This window comes from Lipotes vexillifer, unplaced genomic scaffold (genome assembly GCF_000442215.2).
Source record: "Lipotes vexillifer unplaced genomic scaffold, Lipotes_vexillifer_v1.1 scaffold1309, whole genome shotgun sequence".
In the NCBI taxonomy this organism is placed as follows: Eukaryota; Metazoa; Chordata; class Mammalia; order Artiodactyla; family Lipotidae; genus Lipotes; species Lipotes vexillifer.
This window is the reverse complement of record NW_006777513.1, coordinates 333,222-344,101: the sequence shown is the minus strand read 5'-3', so window position 1 is coordinate 344,101 and position 10,880 is coordinate 333,222.

Genomic DNA, 10,880 nt, shown 5'->3' with positions numbered 1-10,880 from the left:
GAAGGGCCTATGGAAACAGGGAAGGAGAATATCACGTTTTGGTCTCCGTGTAGGAGCTCATTTTCTTCTTAATCTGTCATGTGACAAAGGATTGGGGAGCGTGGCCTTTCTGCATATGAAGGGCCTTCTGCCTCTGAGTGTGCGGGTAGCAGGTGAAAGTGCTGTGCCGATGTCCTCAAGGATGTACAGGTGTGATTTCTCTACATAACATCGCCTCCGAAAGAAACCTGGAAATGGAAGAGGAAGAGGAAGAAATGGCAGGTTCTCAGGTAAAATTTGTGATCCAGATCAGCAGCCGTGTCACCTTTTCTTGCTGAAACCCCATGTATTTAGAACTTGCAAACATTTACTTCTGTACCTCTGGTAGTCCTGCCTAAAAAATTTGTTTTCAATACTTTTCTTTGTTACGCGGGCCTCTCACTGTTGTGGCCTCTCCTGTTGCGGAGCACAGGCTCCGGACGCGCAGGCTCAGCGGCCATGGCTCACGGGCCCAGCCGCTCTGCAGCATGTGGGATCTTCCCGGACCGGGGCACGGACCCGTGTCCCCTGCATCAGCAGGTGGACTCTCAACCACTGCGCCACCAGGGAAGCCCTACATGGCTAGTTTTAATAACTACTATCATCTATGACCTCCTTCGCAGATTCTGCCTGAGAGCACATTTTTTTTTTTTTTTTTGGTTGTGCTGCACAGCATGTGGGATCTTCATTCCCCGACCAGAGGTCGAACCTGTGCCTCACATATTGAAGGCTGATTCTTAACCACTGGACCACCAGGGAAGTCCCACATTTTAAAAAATATGAAATGTAGTTAACTTCAATATTATATTTGATTCAAGTGTACAACATAGTTTCAGGTGAGCAACATAACTTATATAGATGACAAATAAATTTGCTTTAATTACGTTCTCCAGGCAATTCCAGGAAGAAACCAGAGTTATGCAACAGGTCTCGCAGGTATTTTTGTGGTGTGAGAGTTGAGTCCAGCCTTTGGTTCAAGGAAAGGTAATAATAGAGTCTGTGTGAGTGGGTCAGGTCAGTGCACCCCATATTCCCCATTCCTGTAGCACCATTAGTAGCTAACTGTGAGACAGAAGGGCCTATGGAAACAGGGAAGGAGAATATCACGTTTTGGTCTCCGTGTAGGAGCTCATTTTCTTCTTAATCTGTCATGTGACAAAGGATTGGGGAGCGTGGCCTTTCTGCATATGAAGGGCCTTCTGCCTCTGAGTGTGCGGGTAGCAGGTGAAAGTGCTGTGCCGATGTCCTCAAGGATGTACAGGTGTGATTTCTCTACATAACATCGCCTCCGAAAGAAACCTGGAAATGGAAGAGGAAGAGGAAGAAATGGCAGGTTCTCAGGTAAAATTTGTGATCCAGATCAGCAGCCGTGTCACCTTTTCTTGCTGAAACCCCATGTATTTAGAACTTGCAAACATTTACTTCTGTACCTCTGGTAGTCCTGCCTAAAAAATTTGTTTTCAATACTTTTCTTTTTTTCCTAATGATAGCCAAGGTTAGATCTCTAGGCTATTCCTCTCTTATATCCCATTGCCTTCTCTCCATTTTCTCCATCCAGGTTCCCTTTACAGCATAAAGAATTTCTACCATGAATTACTGATGTGCAAATGTTGAAAATGTTCCCTTTTTGTCATATCAACTTGAGGATGTGTTGATATACAGGATTCTCACTGAATATGAGGTTGGGTCCTGGGATATCAGTGAAGACAGAGAATATGTAATATTTAGGTCCTGTCTGGATGCAGGATCAGTCTACGTAGACAAGGATAATGAAAATGTACCAATTAAGCTGATTTCTATAGGGCCTAGAATAACCCAGAGTTCTGAAAAAGAGAGCTCTCAATTGCCTCAAGGAGAGACTTCCTATTTAAAATACACAAGAGTACAGGACATGAGAGTTATATGTGGTTTTAAATGTGCTTAACACTGTTCTCATGATTAATGTTTTTTGGTTTGCTTTTTTCTTTGCTTTCTTGCAAAACTGTTCCAGCAATGATGAGGCCTGTGTGCATGGGTCAGCTGATATCAATTTGTCCCATTACAGCTGATGGTAATTTTGTTCACTTGATTCAGGGGCTATCTGCCAGATTCCTCAACTAAAAAGCTAATAATTTTCCAATTATTGTTAATAGGGTCTTGGAGGGATTTACTAAGAGATGTTCATAAACCATCACATTTCATGTGAATACTACCTGTCTTCTTCATTTCCCTTTACTTGTAGATTGCTTTGGAAAATGAAGGCTCTCACCTTTGTTCAGGTTTTGTTAGTAAGAGTTCTGTAAATGTTCTTTTTAATTCCATTGTCATTTCAGTTATTCTCTTGTTTATTACTTTTTGTATCTCCAGGAAAAGAAAACAAGAGTCCTATAGTATATGTTCAAGTATCTTAAAATGCTATAATATAGTCAGCACAAATGAGAAATGAAATAATTTCATGGAAATAGGGATTTGTTGATGCAAAGAAAATCTTCATATTTCATTTTGTCCTACTCATTTCTTGAGTTGATCTGCATCTTTCACTCTAGATCAGTGATAATTCTAGATATTTATAAAATGAAATAAGATATTGTTGCTCAGATCTTAAAATCAGATATCCATCCTTATTTTTTTTTTGGCCACACAGCACGCCTTGTGGAATCTTAGTTGCCCAACCAGGGATCGAACCTGTGCCCTTGGCAATGAAAGCACGGAGTCTTAACTAGGGAATTCCCTCCATTCCTTTTTTTTTTTTTTTTTCCGGTACGCGGACCTCTCACTGTTGTGGCCTCTCCCGTTGCGGAGCACAGGCTCCAGACACGCAGGCTCAGTGGCCATGGCTCACGGGCCCAGCCGCTCTGCAGCATGTGGGATCTTCCCAGACCAGGGCATGAACCCGTGTCCCCTGCATCGGCAGGTGGACTCTCAACCACTGTGCCACCAGGGAAGCCCCCATTCCTTATTTTTGATTGAGTAGTACTTGGAAGTGGAGTTATGGATCTGCAAATTAGAAATACTTTCTAAGTGTTTTAAAGGGTCTGTCAGGAAGTACTATTTGGTAAAGTAATTTTCTATAACTTACAGTATCCTCTCTTCTCTACTGAGCATAGTACTGGATTGGAAATTATAGAATCCCCAGGATGAGTCATCTTCCTTTTTTAAAATAAACAGGTCTTTCTGTATCTAAGCTGAACTTGTCACCTTTTTTGAGCAAAGGAAGGACCCCTGGGATATGAAGAAAAGGAGACAAGAGTCATATACCCAGATAGGTGGGAATGAATAAAGCAGATAGCATAGGTGTGATGTCCAAAGGTGAAAGAGGAAGCTAGGTTTTAAAATGTTGTTTGGGAAGCTCTGCTTCGATGGAAATTATGTTGAGAAGCCTAGGTTTGTCTCTTGCTCTCACAGAGACACATCTCCTGCTCCACTCATATCATGCTCCTAAATTCTCTAAGGATTTTCCTTTTGCTCCAGTGATCTTCCCTGGCAATCAGAGTGAGAGCCAAAATCTTCCCAATGGCCAGTGAGGGTCTATATGTTCTGACTCTTCCTCCATTGCTTATGGGGGCCTGGGAAAATCTGTGCACATACAGAGTTCTTTCATGGAGTTTATGTGAGTTTCTCCTCCCTTATCTTTGGGGGCACTTGTCTCCTAGGGACACCTACACATTCCACTACAACACTGGGAACTTGAGATAGACTGACTGTCCCCCATTCCAGTCTACATAGAGCATGCTTCCCCATGAACCAGACCCTGTACTGGGTCCTCAGAAATGAACCTGGGAGCCTCACAGTGTTTACTCTGGCCTCACGATAGAATAACCTGGGCCGCTTCATTAAGATATCATTGATCCTGGGCCCTGCCAAAGACTAACTGACAGAATCTATCGGGGTGGGACACAGGGGATGGTAGTTCTGAAAAACACACAAATGATCCCAATAGGGAGTGAAGGCTGAAAATGACTTTGGTGAATGTTGGTCATCAGAATTTCATGGCTATACAAATCACTTATGGATCCCATTAAAAACAGATACTGGGGCCCCATGCTCTGATGTTATGACTCTCCAAGTCTGGGATGAAGGTCATTAATCTGCACTTTGAGCAACCACTGCTTCCCCCAGACCTCGTTTCCAGCAGCATTGATCTAGAGAAATCAAGAACAGCGCCTGAGTGCCTTACATACAACCACCCTATCTGAACACAAATACTGCTTATTCCCAGGGAAGACCACTAACAACTTCTGAAAAGATGACATTCTCTGCTCACCACTTTCAAATTGAGTGGGGACGAGAGAAAGCAGTGGGGTCTGAGCAAGACTGTTATGGAGAAACAACATTTATTCATTCATGAAAGGAATGTTTCATGAGGACCTACTGTATGCTCACAGGTATGTGAGGATGCACTATGTTCAAGACACTGCTAAGATCCTCACATTATGAGAGTTAATTATCGTAATCTGCTGGGAACTGGGTATTCTATGTTCATCTTTCCCAAGAGGATTTAGATGTTGGGCTTACCTTCCTGGGAGTAGAGATTATCTTTGTCTCTTCTCTTTCATTATCACTGATGATAGAAATAAAACCCATCCACCAAATTTCAAGTCCTTTTCTCTCCTTTATCTGAGTCTGAGCATCAAAAATTGTGAATGCCAGGTGCATTCACAAAAGTGACAGTTTCCAGAAACTCTGGTCTTTGAGCTGCTCTGAAAAGGGTGACCAAGGAATGGGGGCAGAGCCATGGCAGGACATTTTTTTTTTGGTTGTTTAAGTGGTCATTTTAAATGGAATCTGAACTGATGTTCACTTTTAGGCTCTGCAAGTCTGATTTTGGAAGAGGGGCTATATTCTGGGTGGAAATTCTGGAGCAGCAGAGCTGTGCCCGCAATGTTAAGCCTGAAGTATGAAACAGGAATCTGTAGCATTAGATGGGCTGCCCTAGAGGTGGGACTGATGGGTGCCTTATGTGTTTATATTACTCAGGGTGATTCTGGGTGGCCAGTCCTTGATTCTGATCTTGGGGAGAGAGCAGTGAGTGGTGACTTGAAGCGGGATCTTAGTTCCCTGCCCAGGAATTGAACCTGAGTAGCCTGGGTGCAAAAACCAGGAATCCTAATGGCTAGGGTCTAGAGGCTAGAGGCAAAGTTGCCCTGTTTGATAAATGAATTTCTCAAGGAGGCAAAAACTGCAAAAACAGGTATTAAGTTTATTATCAGAGACACAGCACAACATGTGGGAGAGCACACAGAGAAACAGTTCAAGACAGAAGGAAATATTTTAAATAAATAAATTAATTAATTAATTAATTTAAAGAAAAAGGTGGTTAGGAGCACTTTATCTGCAGGAAATAGGGGAGAGGTTTTTCTAGAGAAGACACCAAATCAAAGCAAGGATAATATTTGATTGTATCTTAGCCAGTCACCTTGATTTTGGAAAGCCTAGTTGGCTGTGTATGATTGGTTGTTTTTTTAAAAAAAAATTTTTATAGTTAAATTTTATAAATTTATTTATTTATTTTTGGCTGCGTTGGGTCTTTGTTGCTGTGCGCGGACTTTTCTATAGTTGTGGCAAGCGGGGGCTACTCGTCGTTGTGGTGCGCAGGCTTCTCATTGCGGTGGCTTCTCTTGTTGTGGAGCACGGGCTCTAGGTGCGTGGGCTTCAGTAGTTGTGGCTTGTGGGCTCTAGAGTGCAGGCTCAGTAGTTGTGGCGCACGGGCTTAGTTGCTCCGTGGCATGTGTGATCTTCCTTGACCACGGCCTGAACCCGCGTCCCCTCCATTGGCAGGTGGATTCTCAACCACTGCGCCACCACGGAAGCCCCTGATTGGTTGTTCTTAATTTATTTTCTTAGATTAAGGTGCCTTGACTCTGTATTAAATTTTGTTTGCTTAAATAGGCTACCAAAGCATTAGAGTCACCTCAGCCTAATGGCCTCCTTGTTTAATTGCTTTAACACTGGATATGCAGTAGGTGAGAAATTATACTTTTCATACATTTGCAAGGTAATTTAGCAATTGTCTACCTAATGTAGGAATGCACAGTCATGTTGGTGCAACAATTTCATGTCCCAGAACCACCCAGATAAGCCACATGTGTAGAAATCGAAGATCCACATTCTGTGATAACAGGAGAAAAACACATGCAGCTATGTAAATGCGTAATTAGGGGAGTGTTTTAGTAAAGTCATTTTATTCATAATTACCATGGAATATGATGTTGTGTCTCTGAGAATGCAGGAAATCCATTTCTACTGGTGTGAAAATATCACCTTCATATATGATTGGTTAAGGAAAGCAATTTGATTGACAGAAAGTTTGATTTGACAATATCTATGTAAATATTGAACTATGTACATAATATTTTAGCATTTGTCTATGTGTGGATGTGTATTATGCATATTCAAATGTAGTTTGTTACACATGGAAAGTGTATATTATGGAGGATATACTTGGAACTGATGATATTACCTCTGGAGATAAAACTCTTACTGCTTCTGGGGGTGCTTAATTATTGGGCATTTTTACTTATTTTATTGTTTAAATATTCTATAATTTCATATTTTATTATGTTTATTATTTTATAATTAAATTTGTCCCTGTGCGAATAGTTTTCTGTCACTGCCATAACATATGACCACACATTTAGCAGTTTAAAAAACATGCTATAGGGACTTCCCTGGTGGTCCAGTGGTTAAGACTCTGTGCTCCCAATGCAGGGGGCCCAGTTTCCATCCCTGGTCAGGTAACTAGATCCCGCATGCTGCAACTAAGATCCCACATGCTGCAACTAAGACCCGGCGTAGCCAAATAAATAAATAAATACATATTTTTTAAAAATAAAAAAAGTAGAAAACATCCTACAGTGCATAAGTTAGAAATCCAGTAGTCTTAGCTGGGCTTTCTGTTTAGGGTCTTACAAGGTCAGAAATCAGGGTTTCATGAAGCATACGTTCTTATCTGCAGCTTCCAGGGGAGAATCCACTTTCAGGACCATTCAGGTGCTAGGCGGAATCCATTTCATTCTGGTAGTTTCCATAGTCACACCTTGCATCCGGTGTCCCTAAAGGAGAGAAGAAATAATGTGTTATTGTTTACTTATTCTTTTCTCTAATCCTTTACTGTGTATTCAGTTGAAGGAATCATCACAAATATTTTATGTAAGTAAGGTTATTACCTCAAGGTCCCAAATTAGAAACTATTCACGATTAGGTTGTGATTTGAATACAAATCATGGAATTAGTGAATAGGAGAAAAAAATTAGTGACCCTCAGTCCACCTGCTGCAACTACCATCACCCCACCTCCATCCCTCTACTCCATCATTCTCTATTCCTCACTGTGACCTCAATCTCTCCACCTCTGTGACCTTTAGATATCTCTAGAACTAATTCTTTGCCTTGTAGGCTTCTTTATTTCTCTCCCATGTCCATCCTGTGCATTTTAGACCTCCATCCCCATGAAACCTCTATTCCCCAGATTCCAGAGCTCTCAGCCCAACCCTCCTCCCCTTCTGTTGTTTCCAAGCCTTTTATCCTTTGTATCCTCCTTCTCCCTTGCCCTTTATCCTCCCCTCATTCCAATGACCTCAGCCCATTTCTCGAGTCCTGTATGTCTAATGCCCTCAAATATTCCAGTCATCAGTTATCAAGTGTCCTTAATGTCCTCGTGACTCTGCACCCATTTCCCCCAACCCTGTAATTCCTGACTCTGAAATTTCCTCTGCAATTTTTTTGGAATAGTTTGAGAAGAATAGGTATTAACTCTTCTCTGAAGTTTGGTAGAATTCACTTGTGAAGCCATTTGCCCCTGGACTTTCAGTGGTAGGAAGTTTTTGTTTTTGTTTTATAACTGATTCAATTTCATTACTGGTAATTTGTCTGATTATAGCTTCTATTTCTTCCTCATTCAGTCTTGAGAGATTGTACATTTCTAAGAATTTGTCCATTTCTTCTAGGTTGTCCATTTTATTAGCATATAATTGTTCATAGTAGTCTCAGGCTCTTTGGTATTTCTGTGGTGTACCTTCCCCTTTTTCATATCTGATTTTATTGATTTGGGCCTTCCCTCTCTTTTTTTTTTCTTGATGAGTCTGGCTAAATTTTGTTTTATCTTTTCAAAGAACCAGCTGTTAGTTTCACTGATCTTTTCTATTGATTTTTAGTCTCTATTTCTTCTCTAATCTTTATGATTTTTTTTATTTTACTAACTTTGAGCTTTGTTCTTTTTCTAGCTCCTTTGGGTGTAAGGTTAGGTTGTTCATTTGAGATTTTTCTTGTTTCCTATGGTAAGCTTGTATCACTGTAAACTTCCCTTTTAAAACTGCTTTTGCTGTGTCCGATAGATTTGGATTGTTGTGTTTTCATTTTCATTTGTCTCTAGGTGTATTTAAATTTCCTCTTTGATTTCTTCAGTTATCCATTGGTTGTTTAGCAGCATATTGTTTAGCCTCCATGTGTTTGTGTTTTTTGCAGTTATTTTCTTGTAGTTGATTTGTAGTCTCCTAGCATTGTGTTTAGATACTTAATATGATTTCAATTTACTTAAATTTACTGAGGGTTGTTTTGAGGCCTAGCATGTGACCTATCCTGGAGAAATTTCCATGTGCACTTGAAAACGAAGTGTATAAGTGTATTCTGTTGCTTTTGGATGGAATGTGCTATATATATATCATCTCCATCTGGTCTAATGTGTTACTTAAGGCCAGTCTGGATGACCTGTCCATTGTTATAAGTGGGGTTTTAAAATTCCCTGCTTTTATTGTGTTACTGTCAATTTCTCCCTTTATGTCAGTTAATATTTGCTTTATGTATTTAGGTGCTCCTATGTTAAGTGCATAAATACTTAAAATTGTTATAACTTCTTCTTGGATTGATCCCTTGATCATTATGTAGTGTCCTTCTTTGTTTCTTTTAACAATCTTTATTTTAAAGGATAATTTGTCTGATATAAGTATTGCTACTGTGGCTTTCTTTTGATTTCCATTTGTATGGAATACCTTTTCCATTCCTCCACTTTCAGTCAGTGTTATGTCTTTAGATCTGAAGTGTGTCTCTTGCAGCCAGCATATATACAGGTATTGTTTTTGTATCCATTCAGCCACTCTATGTCTTTTTAAAAATTCTTTTTAATTTTTAAATTATTTTTTATTAGAGTATAGTTAATTTACAACGTTGTGTTAGTTTCAGGTGTACAGCAAAGTGAATCAGTTATACATATACATATATCCACTCTTTTTTATATTCTTTTCCCATATAGATCATAACAGACTAGTGAGTAGAGTTTTCTGTGTTATACAGTAGGTCCTTACTAGTTTAACACCCTTATGCCTAGATTCTACCACTATTTCTTTCGTATGGTTTGTCCTGAATGTATCATTTTCTTACTGTCTTTTTTTATCTTTCATTCTTCTCACAAGTATTTGCATGCTTATTATGTGCCAGGCACTATGTGACAGCAACTCCAACCTTCCTCTTCATCATTCGCTACTTCCGAACACGCCCTTCCTTTAAATTTTCCGCAGGTGGCTTCTTTGACCAGGTGTGCCCCTGCTCTCCGATGGCTCCTTCTCTGATGGCAGACTCTTCCAATATCAAGGTAACCATTTTCACCTAGAGACAGATAACTCACAACCCATATCCCAGCCCTGGGCTCCAGTCACCCATTTGCTAACTCCGTACTTGGCTGTTTTTTTTGTTTTGTTTGTTATATATATATTTTATTTTAACATCTTTATTAGAGTATAATTGCTTTACAATCGTATGTTAGTTTCAGCTTCACAACAAAATGAATCAGTTATATATATATATACATATGTTCCCATATCTCTTCCCGCTTGCATCTCCTTCCCTCCCCCCCTCCCTATCCCACCCCTCCAGGCGGTCACAAAGTACCGAGCTGATCTCCCTGTGCTATGTGGCTGCTTCCCACTAGCTATCTACCATACGTTTGGTAGTGTATATATGTCCATGCCTCTCTCTCGCTTTGTCAGTTTACCCTTCCCCCTCCCCATATCCTCAAGTCCATTCTCTAGTAAGTCTGTGTCTTTATTCCTGTTTCACCCCTAGGTTCTTCATGACATGTTTTTGGTTAAATTCCATATATATGTGTTAGCATATGGTATTTGCCTTTCTCTTTCTGACTTACTTCACTCTGTATGACAGACTCTAGGTCTATCCACCTCATTACAAATAGCTCAATTTCGTTTCTTTTTATGGCAGAGTAATATTCCATTGTATATATGTGCCATATCTTCTTTATCCATTCATCCGATGATGGACACTTAGGTTGTTTCCATCTCCGGGCTATTGTAAATAGAGCTGCTATGAACATTTTGGTACATGATTCTTTTTGAATTATGTTTTTCTCAGGGTATATGCCTAGTAGTGGGATTGCTAGGTCATATGGTAGTTCTATTTGTAGTTTTTTAAGGAACCTCCATACTGTTCTCCACAGTGGCTGTATCAATTTACATTCCCACCAACAGTGTAAGAGGGTTCCCTTTTCTCCACACCCTCTCCAGCATTTATTGTTTCTAGATTTTTTGATGATGGCCATTCTGACTGGTGTGAGATGATATCTCATTGTAGTTTTGATTTGCATTTCTCTAATGATTAATGATGTTGAGCATTCTTTCATGTGTTTGTTGGCAGTCTGTATATCTTCTTTGGAGAAATGTCTATTTAGGTCTTCTGCCCATTTTTGGATTGGGTTGTTTATTTTTTTGTTATTGAGCTGCATGAGCTGCCTGTAAATTTTAGAGATTAATCCTTTGTCAGTTGATTCATTTGCAAATATTTTCTCCCATTCTGAGGGCTGTCTTTTGGTCTTGTTTATGGTTTCCTTTGCTGTGCAAAAGCTTTGAAGTTTCATTAGGTCCCATTTGTTTATTTTTG